The 17466-nt window shown below is 33.6% G+C and overlaps 1 protein-coding gene across 2 annotated transcripts in view; it reads left to right on the top strand.

The window, feature by feature from the left end:
* The window catches only part of ZNF652 (zinc finger protein 652), an 88651-nt gene that overhangs the window by 45575 nt on the left and 25610 nt on the right, over positions 1-17466 (top strand). The window lies entirely within an intron of this gene.

The raw sequence follows: 17466 nt of genomic DNA, 5'->3' as shown, positions 1-17466 counted from the left end.
AGTGGGTGAGAGCCAGAAGTTTCTCTTGACAATTACTACTTCAGTGTAAAACATGTTCAGTAGTGATTGTCTCAGCTCTGTGGTAATAGGGGTTAGAGAGTAGATGTGCTTGGGGCTAGGATGTAGAAGCAGATTTTCCCAATGGCTGGAGGTAGGAGTTAGGTTATAATGCCTACTAGGGCCCACAAAGGAGAAAGCTGGGAGCTTGCACAGGATTGTAATAGATAACACATAGATATGGTTATGTTGAAGAAAGCACTAGTTTTGGCTATCCTGGTGAGAGTGAGATGTGACTCATGTCCTTTTAAATGGTTATTTGGAAGAAGAAAAAAAAGCCAAAGAGAACAGAAGAACAAGTGGGATCAAGATTATACATAGAATAATTTTAGTAAGGATAAGGGATTTTAGAGGAAAAGACTCGTTAATGACAATGAGAAATTTTCAGAAAGCATAATATTCTGTTCTCTCTGACTTTTTATGACATTATTCTCTTGATTTCTTCTGATTTCTCTTGACTATTCCTTCTTGGACTTTTTCGCTTGCTGATCATCTGTGTCATACTCCTTAACTGTGGGTATTCTATAAGGCTCCTTCTTAGAATCTCTAATTTCTCTGCTCTCTGTCTTTCTCATCTCAGCAGCCAATGTATACCTTGAACTTCAGTTACTCATCACTAACTTCCTAATAAACATTTCAAACATTTTGTCTCAAATTCAGTGTGTCCCAAGACTTTATTTACAGTCCTCTTTTCTTCTTCTGTATTCTTCAACTTCGTGATCTTATCAGCTCCCATGCTTTCAGTAATTATCTCTTTGCTCATGACTTTTAGATCTACTTGTCTAGCCCTGAATGCTTTAACCAGTCTTCAGTTCTGGAACTCTTTTGTCTCCTGGGCATTCTGAACTGACAACATGTCCAACCCATGTTTTCCCTCAAATTTTTTCTTTTCTTTAACTTCATTATTATTGTCAAATATACCATCATCCTATGAGTAACCTAGACTGGCAGCATAAAGAGTTGAGGATAATACCTTCCTCACTCCCCCCCATATCCAATCAATTATTAAATCCTTTTGTTTTTATCTTGAGAACATCTTTCCTATATGTTCTCTTCTCTTCTGATACTGTCACCATCTTATTGTAGATCTCTTTCACTGTTAAATAAAGATCTGCTGGTTGATTCTCCTGCATCAAGTTTCTCCCCTCTATTCCATCCTTCACTCACCTGTCAAATTGATGTTTCTTAAGTGCAAGCCTGATATGCCAGCTCCTTATTCAGTAAACTCCATTGGCTCTCTGATTATTTAGGGTCAAATATAAAACCTCTTTTAGTTTATAAAGACATGCAGACTTGGCCCCTCCCTACTTTCCAGTCTTCATATATTTTACTCCCCACAACACACTCTGATCCAGTGACACTGATATCTTACTGTTTGAGAGGCAGCTAGGTAGCACGTGTATCCATTGGGCCTGCAGTCAGAAAGACTTAAATTCCACTGTGACTTCAGATACTTTCTAGCTGTCTTGACCCTGGGTAAATTACTTAACCTCTCTATGCCTCAGTTTCCTCATCTGTAAAATGATAGCATCTATATTTTATGATTGTGAGGATCAAGTGAAATATTATTTATAAAGTGTTTAGCACATTATCTTGTACACAGTAGTCACTTAATACATTCTTCCTTCTTTTCATCCTTTGTTCATTCATTCCTTTCTTTTCCCTCCCACTCTTTCTCTTTCTACACACAAACATTTTTACTTTCCTCCATTTCTAGAAATCTCTTTGCCCCTTACTTATCTCTACTTTCTAATTTCCCTTCAAATCTCAGCTAAAGTCCTTCCTTCTGCAAGAAGTGTTTAATTTTAGTACCTTTTGAGACTACTCCTGATTTAGTTTATTTACATATATATATATATATATATATAATATATATATATATATATATATATATATATACCTAGCACATGGTAGGTATTTAATAAGTGCTAACTGACTAGATCATAAAATTCAAGAATCATTGATTTGGAAAAATAATTAATATATATATACTGAAGGATTTGAAGTCTTCTGACTCTGGACACTGTACCTTTCCACTGTCGGTATACTTTTCCACGCTTCAATATTCATCTTTATAAGATTTTGAGTTCCAAATTTTTTTTTCCTTCTCTCTTTTACCTCCTCTTCTCTAAGACAGTGAGCAGTCTAAGTTACACATGTACGGTCTTTTAAAATACATTTCTATATTAATCATATTTTAAAAGAAAAATCAGAACAAAAGGGAAAAACTAGGAGGAAAAAAAAGCAAACAAAAAACAATGAAAACAGTATGCTTCAATCTGCATTCAGATTGTTATCTCTATAGTTATCTTTTTAGATGTGAATGGCATCTATTGTCTATTGTCTATTGGAATTGTCTGGGATCACTGTATTCCTGAGAAGAGTTAAATCTATCATAGTTGATCATCACATAATTTTGCTGTTATTGTCATGTGAATATTGTTAAACTCCTTGATAAAAATCTAAATAACTTTCTATAACATTCCCTAGTTGACCCTGTCAAAAAAAGGTAAATAAAGTTAGTCTGGCATGACAATTTTATGATAAAACTATAATGATTCCTTATAATTACTACGTCCTTTTCTGGGTATTCATTGGCCATTCTTTAATATATTTTAGAAATTTTTTAGGTCTTAAGTTATTGGCCTTCTGATTTCCAGACTTAGTTCTCTTTTCTTATTTGAAAATTGTGAAAATATTTATTTGTCTACAATTCTTTTTAAAAATTTTATTGGTGTCTTTTATTTTTATATTGTCCTCATTTCCAATTCTCCCTACTTTTTCCAGGGACTCATTCCCAGCAAAAAATAAAAAAGAAACCTCCACTTCTCTTTAAAAAAAAGTTTTTTTCATTCCCTTTACTTAAAAAAAAAAAAAAACAAAACAAAACTTGTTTGTAGCTTGTCACTTGTCTAACTTCCAGTTTTGTCTGCCACTTCAGCATTCTCCTCATACTCCTCACATACCCTCTCTTGTAATAAGTACAATCCAGCAAAATAAATCAATTTATTAGCTATCACTGAAAACTATAGGTCCCATTTCACTACCCATTTGTTGATAGGAAAGAGGCAATGGTTCCCTGAAATTACAGTTGGTTACTTCATTGATCAAAGTTCTAAATACTTTCATTGTTGTTTTATATTAATATGTTCATCATATAAATTATTCTTCTGATTTTATTGATTTTGTTCTATATCATTTCAAGCAAATCTCACATTTCTACACTTAAATTTCTACATTTATCAATTTTATTATATTCATATGCTACAGTTCATTCCCCAATTAGTGCCTGTTTTTTTTGTTCCAGTTTTTTATTGGAAAAAAATTCTGCTATAAATATTTGTGTATTAAGGGACCCTTCCTTCTGTGAATATTCTGTGAAATAACATTACAAAGAAGTAATGTTAGAGCAAAATTTCCAAACTCTTTCCCAGATAGGTTGAGCCAAAATTTACAACTGTGCCAACAGTATATTAACATGCTTGTTTCCTCACCTCTTTTGTAATCTTTGCCATTTTGACAGTGCAGCAAGCACTGCAGTATGGTGAATAGAGTGGTAGGCCTGGAGTCAAGTTCAAATTTAGTCTCAGACACTTCCTAGCTGTATGACTCTGGGCAAGTCACTAAATCCTATTTTTCTCAATTGTATAATGAGCTGAAGAAGAAAATGGCCACACCACTCTGATGTCTTTGTCAAGAAGACTCTAAATGGAGTTGTGTCCAACTAAAACAACTCCAACAATAACAATAACCAATCTGACAAGTGTGAAGTGAAATCAGTTGTTTCAATTTGTATCTCTCATTACTACATATGCTTGTTGAATGCAGCTCATCTGAACTCATCAAAGCATTGAGGTATTCTTTTACTTAACTTCATACTCATCTAGGATATCAGCTGCCTGTTTGTTATTTCTAGTCTGATGATCATCTTTGGCAATAAAACAGGAAGTCAAATACTTGTTAAGAAGCTCTGCCTTCTGTGTATTGTCAATTACCCTTTCCTTGCTGAGTAGAAGCACCTGTTTTTATCTTTAAAAACATTACTTCTTATTATTTTTAGTTTTTCTCAGGAGCCTTAGCTCATCCTGAGCTTCAGCACTATTAAGACTGTTCTCACAAGCTAGTGCAATACTCTTGTATTGTCCATGTTCATCTTTTATATTTGAGATTCCTTTGATATATGAGATGCTTGTTATCTTCTTTATTTTGATTGAAATTTTTCTTCTATCACTGATAATATTTGAATTGAACTGATATTTTCCATGGCTCTGGGTTGATTTGGAAGTAAATAAGCAACTTGAAGGGATCATTTTATGTCCTTATTTCAGAAATTTCGAATAGTTTAAAGAAAGCATAATTATGCTTATATACTCAGCATTAATAAAATCATTGCTAATTTTAATTCTTGGTCATACACTGCATTAATAACCCCAGTGAGCCATCTTTAACACATATGCCATTTGTAACCAAACACAAATAATAGAATACAACACAAATATGTCCTCATTGAAAGAAAACTCTTAGCACTTAATCTAATAGGGGTTGGAATGTAACAGCTTGGTATTGGAAAATGTTAGACTGACTTGGTATTTCCAAATATAATAAATGCAATTTTTATATGTTATGAAAAAATAATCATAATCACTACAAATTTATGTTGCATAATCTCAGATTGGCTATAATTGCTCTCAGCATCCTGTTTTTCTTTTACTTAATATTGTATTCTCCATCATTAATTAATTAAGAGTTCCTACTTGTGAAAACATTTACCCATCTACAATTCTTTTTTTAAAATTAAAAAAATATTTATTATTATTTTATATATATATATATGTGTGTATATATATATATATATATATATATATAATTCCTACTTTACCCAGACATCCGTTCTGTATAGCAAAGAATAAAAAAAGAAACCTCTACTTCCCTTAAGAAAAAAAGTTTTAAAAATAATTGTTTTACCTCAATTCTGTCTTCTCTCATCATCTTCCTGATTTTGCTTCAACAATTATTCCGTCTCTTATACATCTTATTCTGTCTCTGCCATTTTTCTCCCATCTGTGTAACAAACATAATTTACTCTCTTCATTCTTTTAAAAATAAACCAAAATTCTTCCTGTGATTCTTTCATACTCTCCAGTTATTGTCTTCTGTGTCTTCCCTCTTTGCTGCTGAAATACGTGAGAAAGGATATCTCTCTAGTGCATATGCTATATGCCTCTATCATTCTGCTGAAACTGCTTTTAAAAAAAAGTACCAATTATTTAATCATAAAATCTAATGACCATGTAGAATTTGACCCTCTTACCTACCCTGTTCTATAAACTTGCTCTTCTTTTGACTTCAAGGGAATTTCATTTTCCTGATTCTTTCAACCTCTTTAACTGTTCCTACTGTCTCTTCTTCTTCTTTAGTCCTTCGTGTGAATGTTCACTAAAATTGAGACTTTCATCCATAATATTTCTGTTGACTCTACCTCTTGACAATTTCATCCTCTTTCAAAACTTCAATGATCATCTCTACAAAGGTGACTCCCAAGACTCCATGTTTAATTTACCTTTTTTCAAGTCTCCATATTTTCAAGTCTCCAGCTGGCAAATCCATACCTTCAACTAGATCGTTTCAATTTGAGGGTCCTGTTTATATTTAAAATCAAAGATATTTAAAACCATATATTTTTACTTGACTATTTCCCATTTGTGGCAGTACCACTTACTCAGCCTTCCACCTTTGAAACTTTGTTATTTTTGACTCTTCCCTCATCCTTACCTTATATAACCAGTCTGATAGGATCTAATCCTATTAATTCTTCCTCAGTAACATTTCTTGCATACAATTTTTTTTTTTTAAATTTTCATTCCCCTGACTAGCACAGATACTCCTTACTAACCTATCTAGTCTATTGAAATAGCTTTCTCACAGCTTTTCCCACTCTGTTCTCATCCCAGTCCATTCTTGACACAGCTGTCAAAGTCTTCCTCTTGCATAGATTTGATCCTGTCACACTCATTTTTATGGAGCCCTGTTGTGTTGTTGTACTGCTTATTTAAAGTTAAACTCTTTATCTGGCATTCAAGGACATGTACAGTCTGGAATTCCTGCCTTTTCAGTTTTATTTCATACTATTCCTTTCATTATACTTTCTATTCTTATCAAAGTGGACTGTTCAGATTTCAGATTTTTACTCAGTATTCCAAGCATAGAGGATAACCAGTGAAAAAAGCAGAGATTCAAGAGATGGTATGTTGTATTTGAGGAACCAATGTAAAATTTAAGAAAACTGAAAAGATAAGGATGGGCTTTAAGGGCCAAATAAAATTTCATATTTGATGCTAGAAATAACAGGAGGCCATCAAGGAGGGAAAAACATGGTTATATGTTCACTTTGGGAAAATCACTTTGGCAGCTGAATGATAAATTAGAGTGAGGAGAGTCTTGAAGTAAGGACCAGAGGACTATTGAAATAAGCTAGGTATGAGGTGGTGAGAACTTGTACAGGATGGTGGCTATGTAATAGGGGGTAAGATGTATACTAGAGATTCTGCATAAGTAAGAAAGTGTTTTGAGGAGAGTGTTTGTGGAGAATGATGAGTTTAGTTTTTGATATGTTGATTTTGCTGCTTTGGTTTTTTGGGTTTTTAATATGACAATTTTCATTTTTTTCAATTATAGGTAAAAACAATTTCTAATTTTAGTTTTTAAAAATGTTAAGTTCCAAATGCTCTCCTTTCCTCTTCCCATCTCCCTCTTCTTCTCTTATTGAGAAATTAAGCATTTGATATAGGCTATACATATGTGGTCATGCAAAATATTTTCATATTAGCCATATTTGAAAAGATAACAGACAAAAAAACAAAAAAATGTAAAAATATGCTTCAGTTTGCATTCAGACTTTATCACTTCTTTCTCTGGTGGATAGTACTTCATCATAAGTCCTTCACAGTTGTCTTGGATCATTGTATTGCAAGTTCATTATTCTGTTCTCAAATTTTACCAGGAATCAAAATTAAGCTTATTAGTCAATAGTTTGCAGATTCCATTCTCTAACCTTTATGAAAATCTTTATGATATTTGCCTTTCTCCAGTCTTACTATTTTTTCATCCTCAGCAGTTTTTCAGATATCATCAACAATGCTTCAGTAATCACATCTTCCAATTCTTTCTGCACTTGAGGATATAATTCTTCTGAATGAAGTGACTTCAATTTATTTAGAACAGCTAGGTACTCTCTTAAGGAAAGCAGTGTAATGTATTAGAAAGAAGTATGAATTTTGAGTTGTAGAAACTGAAGTCAATCCTGGCTTTGTTTCTTCTTTTGTCTTTTACTATTTTCTGACCTTAGACCAGTCACTTATCCTTTCTGGACCTCAATTTTCCTACTTATAAATAAGGAGTTTGGGCTTCATGATCTCTAAAGTCTTTCTCAATTCTGGATCTATGATCCTGGGACTCTCCTATCATTGCATATTGGAGAGCAGTCAAATTCCAGCCTTATGAAATGTTATTCTCCGTCTTTTCTATAATTTATACTGGCCTATTTACAGTACCTTGAATGCCACAATTCGTTTTGTTGCACTGGCTTTCTCCTCTGTCTAGAACCCTCTGCCTTTTAGTTTCTCTGCTTTCACTCTCAGCTCAGATCTTGCCTTCTACAGGAAGCTTTTCAGTCTCTCTAGCTACTATTGCCATATTTTTTTTTTAGATTACCTTCATCTACTCTGTATAAATCTTATGTATACTTAGTTATATGTTTTCCCTTCCATTAGGATATATGTTCCCTGAATGCAGGAACTGCCTTTTGCCCCAGTTCTTTGTATTCCCAGTATTTAATAGAATATCTCTGTATAAAAGTGACCACTAAAACTGTGGAAGTAGATTTTATCATCAGATATAAAGAGAAGAGCACTAAGAAAAGTACTTTGAGTGACACCTGTCTTAAGTGACTTAAAAGAGAAGTAGTCAAAGAGGTAGGAGAGGAGAAAAATTAGAAGAGTAGATGTCTTAGAAAGCAAGAGATGCAAAAGTGAGAGAAATGGAGTTGGGTGGTGAGCTCTTATGTTAAATTCTCTAGAGAAGTAAAGGCTCACCAGATTGCAAAGAATAAGCAGAGTGATAAGAAAGCAGGAGAAAATCTTTTCCAAATGTTTGACAATGAAGGGAAAAGGAAGGATAGCTGGATATAAGAAAAGAGTGAAGAGGTTCCTGATGAATTCAAAATCTAAAGATAAAAGGGAGATTATAAATTAAAAGAGACTAGAAGGATATGCCTTTTGCAATTATTCTTGACCAAGCAAAGAACAGAGATGATCATAAAAGACAAAACAGACAATTTTGATTCCATAAAATTGAAAAACTTTTGCACAAGCAAAATTAATGCAGTTGGAATTGGAAAGGAAACAAGTGGAGAAAATTTGTGCAGTAAATTTTTCTGATAAAGAGTTGATGTATGTAAATATTTTAAAAGATTTATGCAGGATGCTTTGGGCAACACTTTCAGAGCCTGAACACACACACATCCCTTTCCATGGCAAATAAATGGTCAAATGATAGGGAACAGGTCGTTTTCAAAAAAAGAGAATGCCATTGACAACCATATTAAAAAAAAAAAAAAAAAGATTTCAAATCATTAATTAAGGATTTCTATCAGATTGGCAAAAATGAATAAATATAATGACAAAACATTAGAACAGCTGTTGGAGGAAGGGTGCTTTGATGCCCTGTTATTTGAATTGTGAATCAGTCCAACTCTTCTGGAAAGCAATTTGTACCTCTGTCCTAAAAAAATCACTAAATTGTACCCTCTCTCTGATCCATCAATATCACTGTTAGCCATGTATCACTAAGAAGTCAAGGACAGGGAAAGGACCCTTATAAACAAAAATATTTATAGCAGCACTTTTTGTTTGTCGAAAAGAACCATGCCATGAAAAATTACCAAAAGGTTCAGCGAAACCTAGGAATACTTTTATAAACTGACATAGAGTGAAGTGCACAAAACCAGCAAAACAGTTTATACAATGACTTTGTTGTTGTATAGTCATTTCACTTATGTTCAACTCTTTGTAATCCTTTTTGGGGGTTTTGTGGCAGAGATACTGATGTGATTTGCCATTTTCTTTTCCAACTCATTTTACAGATAAGGGAATTGAAGGAAGCAGAGTTAAGTGAATTGAGTAGGCATTTGAACTCAGATCTTCCTGACTCCAGTCCCAGAACTCTATCCATTCTGCCATCTCGCTATCCTAGTATATAAACTAAATGACCTTTAAGGTTTTTTTCCAAATGTGGGATTCTATGCTTTCTATTCATTTTTAAAGTATTAAACTTATATTCTTATGTTATTAAACACTATTTTTACTATGTCTGGGAGTTTCAGCTTTCCAGTCTTTTTCCACTTTACAGAGTTATTGTATATGAAAACTACATTTTAATGATAATACATTGTGGAATGCAAAGTAATGAGATTATTGTAGCACTTGGAATTTCTGTGCCCTTTGTGTAATTGTTTTCTCAACCAGATTACAAGTTCCCTCAGGGTGAAGAGTAGGTCACATAACAACTAACATTTTTAACTACTTTTGCAGAATTGATTCTTCACTATAACCTTATGAAATGGGTAGTGTAGATTGTCATCTTTTTCGGTTTCTGAGTAGAAAACAGTTTCTGAAAATGATTTGCCTTGATCATCCATCTGATTAGTAGATGAGTTGAGATTCAAAGTTGGTTTCCTAGCTCTAAGACCACTGCTCTGTTAGCTTTCACAACTTTTTTCTCAACTGTGCTTGGCAGATAAGTACATACCAACATTTCAGCTTTGCATTTATGTGATAAGTAGATAGAGAACTAAACCTGGAATTGGGAAGACCAAAGTTCTAATCTAGCCTCAGACACCATGAGTATAACCCAAGCTAAGTCTACCATAGTTGCCTCGTTTGTAAAATGGGCATAATAATATTACCTACATCCTAGGCTTATAAAGATCAAATGAGATGACTAAAGCATATATATAATATGCTTTATAAGTGCTAGCTATCATTATTTCCTTTTATACTTAATCTAGCCAAACTGGTCAACATGTTTCCTAATGCCATTTTCATTCTCTGTACCATCTCCTGGCCTTTTTGCCTTTCATCTTTATATCCCAGCACTGATACAATGTCTTTGCTTATAATAGAGACTTAATAAGTGTTTGTTTAATTGAAATTCTTAATGTTTACTGGATTGATAAGCAGCCTTACAATTTATGGTTCTTTATAATTATTTTCCTACAACAACTCTGTGAAGTGATAGTGCAAGGATTATTCTCATTTTCCAGTTTATGTAAATGAAACTTGGAGAAGAAGAAATTACTTGCTTAAAGTTTCTTAATTTAAAATTCTGGCATTTTAAGTGTAAACTTTTATCATTCCCTCTCTATGCCTCACCTTTCCTAAAGCTAATCTTTACTCTCACTCAGACCACCAGCCCTTCCAGTCCTTAATTACTTTCAAAGGTCTTTATTCTTCTCTTCACTTTCCATCTTCTCCAGTTGAACTCTATTGTTACCCTCTATTCTTGAACCCTTTACCCCCAATACTGTCTCGGATCTCTAAATGATTCCTACCACATGCCTCCCCTATTCTTATTCAAGTGCAGCTGAATGAAATGAAGAACCACTGGGTTAATTACCACAGGATTTTGTTAAGTAATCTAAACTGGTCTCTCATTGCAGTAAGGCTATCCTTTTATTTTTCCCCAATTAATTATCTGTCTCACTCCATACAGAAACTATTCTAAGTTATTTCTTAAACCTTCCACACTCCTCTCTCTCTCTTCCTCTCTTCATCTTCTCAGCTGAAAACTTTGCTGTTTTATTGAAAATATTGAGGACATTTGTCATGAGCTCTCTCTTAATTTCATTTTCTAGTTTTTCTTCTCTTGCTCTTCTAATTTTTAAAATCTTTTCTTGTTCTTGTATTTATTTGTTTTGCTGCGGCAATTGGGGTTAAATGACTTGTCTAGGATCACACAGCTAGGAAGTATTAAGTGTCTGAAATCAGGTCCTCCTGATTTCAAGGCTGGTATACCATCTAACTGCCCCTTTTTCTTGTTCTTTTTAAAAAGTCTTTTTTTAGTCCAAAAAATTCTTCTTGGGCTTGTGTCTGATCTGCATTTGTCTCTGAGGCTTTGCTTGTAGATGTTTTTAAGTCATTGCTATCTTCTAAGTTTATGCTTTGAGCTTCTATATCACCATTTGAACTATTTATTATTGGTCAGGTTCTTTTCTTGTTTGCTCATGTTTCCAACCTATTTCATTCTAAGTTTTTCTCAGCTTTCCCCACTCAATTCGGTTTGGTCTTCTTGACTCTACCTCTTTTTTTCTTCATTTCTAAATTCCCTTGACATCATTTTCTTCTTCCTCCTCTTTTCCTCCATTCTGATTAGGTAGACATTTTCCTTACCAAAACTAATCTCTACCTGTACCACAGCACTTTTTTTTTCTTCTGCTTTATTTTTTTATTAAAAGTTTTTTTTTTATTTTCAAAACATGGCATAGATAATTTTTAACATTCACCTCTGCAAAACCTCATGTTCTAAATTTTTTCCCTCCTTTCCCTCATCCCTTTCCCTAGATGGCAAGCAATCCAATATATGCTAACCATATGATTCTTTTATATATATTTCCACAGTTATCATGCTACACAAGAAAAATCAGATCAAAAAGTAAAAAAAAAAAAAAAATGAGAAGAAAACAAACAGCAAGAAAAAGAATGAAAATACTATATTGTGATCCACACTCAGTCCCCATAGTCCTCTCTGTGGTTCTAGATGGCTCTCGTCATAACAAAACCATTGGAACTGGCCTGAATCATCTCATTGTTGAAAAGAGCCACATTCCATCAGAATTGATCATTGTATAATCTTGCTGTGATTGCATAGTTTGCCATGCCAATTTTCAACCTTTTTTTTCTCTGCTGATTTCACATATGCTCAATTCTCCCCATTCTTAAGAAAATTTCAATAGATGCAGCATTTTTTTTTTAACTTTTTATTGACAGAACCGATGCCAGGGTAAATTTTTACAGCATTACAGAAGTGATGCACTCACTTCTCTTCCAATTTTCCCCCTCCCTCCCTCTACCCCCTCCCCCCAATGGCAAGCAGTCCTTTACATGTTAAATAGATTACAGTATATCCTAGATACAATATATGTGTGCAGAACCAAACAGTTCTTTTGTTGCATAGGGAGAATTGGATTCAGAAGGATAAATAACCCGGGAAGAAAAACAAAAATGCAAGCAGTTTATATTCATTTCCCAGTGTTCTTTCTTTGGGTGTAGCTGCTTCTGTCCATCCTTGATCAACTGAAACTGAATTAGCTCTCTTTATCAAAGAGATCCACTTCTATCAGAATACATCCTCAAACAGTATCGTTGTTGAGGTATAGAATGATCTCCTGGTTCTGCTCATTTCACTTAGCATCAGTTCATGCAAGTCTCACCAGTCCTCTCTGTATTCATCCTGCTGGTCATTTCTTACAGAACAATAATATTCCATAACATTCATATACCACAATTTACCCAACCAGTCTCCAATTGATGGGCATCCATTCATTTTCCAGCTTCTAGCCACTACAAACAGGGCTGTTACAAACATTTTGACACATACAGGTCCCTTTTCCTTCTTTAGTATCTCTTTGGGGTATAAGTCCAGTAGAAACACTGCTGGATCAACGGGTATAGATGCAGCATTTTTAACTAGACATACTATATTTGTTCTGTTCTTGGTCAAACTCTTCGAAAAACTGTCTGCATTCCCTGCCTCCACTTCTTTTCTTCTCACTTTTTAGTTCTTTGTTTTCTGGATTCCAGGCTAATCATTCAATTTAAACTACTTTCTCCTGAGTTACTACTGTCTTTTTATTACCAAATCTGATGGTCTTTTCTCAGGCCTAATTTCTCCCATTCTAGACACTTTGTTTTCTGGCTTTTTTGAGACACTACTCTCCTGAGTCTCATCCAATTTTTCTGATGGTTCTTGCTAACTTATCATCTATCTGTCCCATTTCTTTCCAACTATGGTTATTTCCCAAGACTTTGTGCTGGGTCTCCTACTCTTCTCTGTGTACTCTGTGGGTAACTTCATCAACTTCTCTGGGTTTAGCAACTCTAGATTGATGACTCAAATCTATATAATAGGGACCCTCTGGCTTTCCCCCTGAATTTCAATTCTTCCTCACCCCTAATTCCTTTTCAGACATTTGAGAGGTCTTGGAATATCCAAAATGTAACTCATCATTACCCTTAATTTTTAACTTTCTTACACTCTTCCCTATTTTTATGAGATGTACCATCATTCTAGTAGTCTAAGTTCATAAACTTGGCTTTATGTGATTTGATTTTTTTATATTTATTTGATTCCTTCCTCTGCCTTATTTTATGTATCCAATCAGAATATAAACTACTTGTCAAGATGATAGTTTATTAATTGTATTTGTATCCCCATTGCTTAGCATAGTGCCTGGTATTTAGTAGGTGCTTAATAAATACAATTAATTTGCTGATTGAGTGTCCTATCTGGGAACCTAATCTCTTCTGACTCTAAATGTTCAGGGTTCTTTTCATAATTCCTTAATGTCTCTACCTTTCTTTAAAATCCTAAAGAAAAGAAAATAGAAAAACAATAATAATGGGGCTAGAAAACAAATATTAAATTTATCCCAAGAAAGTCAGTGAAAAAACTACCTTAGATAATTCTTTGTTCCCCTCTTTAGTTTTATATATTCTTGGATATGATTGATATTGTGTCTTTTGTGTTTTTCCTTGTCTTGTCCAATTCTTTGTTAACCCTATCAGAAGTTTTCTTGATAAAGATACTGGAGTGGTTTGCCATTTCCTTTTCCAGCTCATTTGACAGATGAGGAAAATGAGGCAGGGTTCAGTGACTTGCCCAGGGTCACACAGTTACTAAGTGGCTGAGGCTAGCTTTGAACTCAGAAAGATGAATCTTCCTAACTCCAGGCTTGTCACTCTTCCACTATATTATCCAATTTTTACATAGTGTTTCTATAAATGCTGATTTTTCAGACTATTAAGACACATGGAGATTTAAATTCCAGAAGCAGGTAATAATCAAGTAAATATGATCCCTAGAAAAACCAAACCTCTTAATCAGTATCCTCTTATCAGTATATCAGTAACCTCTTAATATGTAGATATTCCTTCCAGTGATGCAGATCATAGTTCATCCAATCTTGTTTATCTTTTACTTTTGTTCTCCCCTTAAGTTTTCCAGGGGTCATTCAGAAAGCCTTTTTTGATTTTTTTATGACATTGTGAAAATATTAGTGAAGCACATAGACTATCTAGTTGTCAGTCTTTGCAAGATATATTTCAACATTTATGATTTCAGCATGGTTGGCTTTTATATATTCTTTCTTTCTCTCTCTCTCTCTCTCTATATATATATATATATATGTGTGTGTGTGTGTGTGTGTGTGTATATCTGAAAACTTTAAGACATAAATTTGATAGTCAGGTTTTTGATAAATGTGCATTTGGTTTCAGAAAAAGCCTGAGATTAGTCAGATCTTACTATCAACCATTCATTCTAATATCTTTACTTATTTTTTATTAATATGTTTTCTGTCTATTTCTTATAGCCAGTTGGACACTTTGTAAACTTAAGATACCTAACAAGCTTGGCTTCCTCTAGCAGTGATGTAGTTTGAGTTTGGGGAATAAAGTAGATAATTTTTTCACTTAGCCTTTATTTTCTCTTCTCCTTTCCCCCCACTTTGCCAATGAAAAAGAGTAAGAAGAACTTTTAAACAAATATGCATAGTTAAAGCAAAATAAATTCCTATGTTATCAGTGTCCAAATTTTGTATGTCTTATTTTGTGTTTTTAGTCTGTCACTCTCCATCAAGGGGAGGTATAATTCATCTTTCTTCGTTTGGAATCATAGTTGATCATTTCATTGATAACTATTGGAACATTCATATTCCCCAAAGACATAAAAGAAACAGAAAAAAGATTCATATGTACAAAAACATTTATACCAAAACAAACAACTCTGAAAGACTTACTAACAGTGATTTCACAAGTGATGATGTAGTCTCATTTCCTGAAAGAGAAGTGTGATAGATTCAAGATTTAGAATGAGACATATATTTTCGAACATGACCATTGTGGGAATTTATTTTGCTCAATCATGTATGTATATTTGTTACAAGGGTTTTGTTTTTCGTTTTTCTTCTTCAGTGAGGTGGAAAGGAATTTAGTGTGGAAAAGAAATTCCATTCTTGTCAAGTAAAAAAAAAAAATTATAATTTTGAAGAAAAAAAGAAACAGCTTGACCAAACACTGTTGAATACTGTCTATATTTTTTGGTCCTTGAAAAACTATACATTTATATGTGTGTGTGTGTGTGTGTGTGTGTGTGTGTGTACACACACACATATATCACATTCTGGAAGCAATGCAAAAAGATTACAGTTAGTACTTTATTCACTGTAATATATAAATGACATAGTTTTTTCTTATTTGTCTTTTCTGCTCAAATAGATTGTAAATGCTTTGATAAATAGATACTGTTCTCTAGTTTTATATGCTACCAAAAACACCTATAATTTAATTAGTTCATATTAGTTTTGAAGGCTATAGGTAATTTGAATTTCTGTGTCTCAAAAAATAACTTAAAATAGAAACAAATCTTTGGGTATACCTAAGATAAGTGTAATATATTCTAATTTTGAATTTTATTTATTGAATTGTTATATCCTCTTTCTTCTGAAGAACTCAGTTTGTTATTTCAGCATATATTATTTTGGAAGGGTTAGCTGTTTTGTAGTCTGCACTAGTAGAATCAGTGAGGAAGCATCATAGCTGGATCAATATCAGCCAGTACACTTCCACTCTTATCTCATGAGAAAGAAGTAATTAATTCGTATGATATTGACTTAATTTATGATATATGGTTGATAATACTGTATTATTTTAAGTAACTTAGAACACCAGTTATAGTAGTTGCTTTAGTGTAATTTAAAGAGTACATAGTTATTAATGTATGAACTTAATCCACTTCATGTAGTTGAAGTACCTGCTTAAATGAGTTATAATGATGAAGATGGTTGGCTGAATGCCAGTGAGGAATTTGTTAGTATCATCAAAGCAAGTTTGGTTCTTTTTCATTTCTTAAATTTGGTTTTTCTAGGGATCATATTTACTTGATTATTACCTGCTTGTGGAATTTAAATCTCCATGTGTCTTAATAGTCTGAAAAATCAGCTAGTAATGAATGTATTGTTTATTAAATAAATCCTTTGCAAGGAGAAGTTAGGTGGCATAGTGGATAGGGGCACTGGGCTTGGAAACATGAAAACTCATCATCCTAAGTCCAGATCTTCATTCAGATACTTACTAGCTGTATGACTGGGCAAGTCACTGTTTGCCTCAGTTTCCTCATCTGTTAAATGAGCTGAAGAAGGAAATGTTAAACCATTCCATTATTTTTGGCAATATCATGAAGAATTAGACATGACCGGACAACAACAAAATTGTGCTATGTGGACTATACAGACTTAAATCACCAACTTAAAAGAATGCTTCTTGAAACTTTGAAATTATTTCAAGGACTAAGACTATTAATATGTATAATCAGATGGTAGATTCTGTAAGGACAAAAATAGTATCTTTTGTGTGTCCTATTATTAGGTCATATTAAATCCATGAATTAAATCCTTCTTTTAGAGTTGACTGTTCTTTATTAGTTTCCTGGGTCAGCTTTGGTTTTAAATTGTTTATCTTGATAAACAATTGAAATATCCCAAAAATTCCAATATTTCAGAAAATGAGTCGGCAATAATAGATGCAGTATAGTATAGTAAATAGAGTGTTAGGCTTGGAGTTCCATAACCTTGATTCATATTCTGCTTCTGTCACTTACTAGTTTTATATTACTGAACAAGTTACTTGACCACTCAACCTCAGTTTCCTTAATTATAAAATAAGGAAAACAGATAACAAGCATTGTTAGGTTTACTAAGTGACAGATATTTGTATTCCTGGAATGCAGAAAAAAAGAAAATACAAATCCTGCCCTCAAATAGTTACATTGTAATGGGGAAAAGATGGCATAAAAGCAGTGTGAGGTTAGGAAGGTACCTAAATAGGGACTCTGTGATAACTGTGATAACTTATAGAGCGTCTGAAGCATAGCTAGCATTGAAACATGATCAGCCTTAGTCTGTCCCCAAAATGGAGGTACTCGCCATCCCTGGGTTCCCCTTTCCCAAAGAAGGAGGCATGGCAGAGGGCTGTTACAGAAGGCTTCAGTTGTTGAGGGAAGTTCCAAGGTGAGAAGATAGACTGAGTCATGGTGGCAAAGTCCCAAAGAGGCAGAAGCACAGGCAGAGAAGAGAAACAA

Source organism: Antechinus flavipes, chromosome 4 (assembly GCF_016432865.1).
Source record: "Antechinus flavipes isolate AdamAnt ecotype Samford, QLD, Australia chromosome 4, AdamAnt_v2, whole genome shotgun sequence".
NCBI lineage: Eukaryota > Metazoa > Chordata > Mammalia > Dasyuromorphia > Dasyuridae > Antechinus > Antechinus flavipes.
Note: the sequence above shows the minus strand (reverse complement) of the source record. Positions and strands in the feature narration are given on the sequence as shown.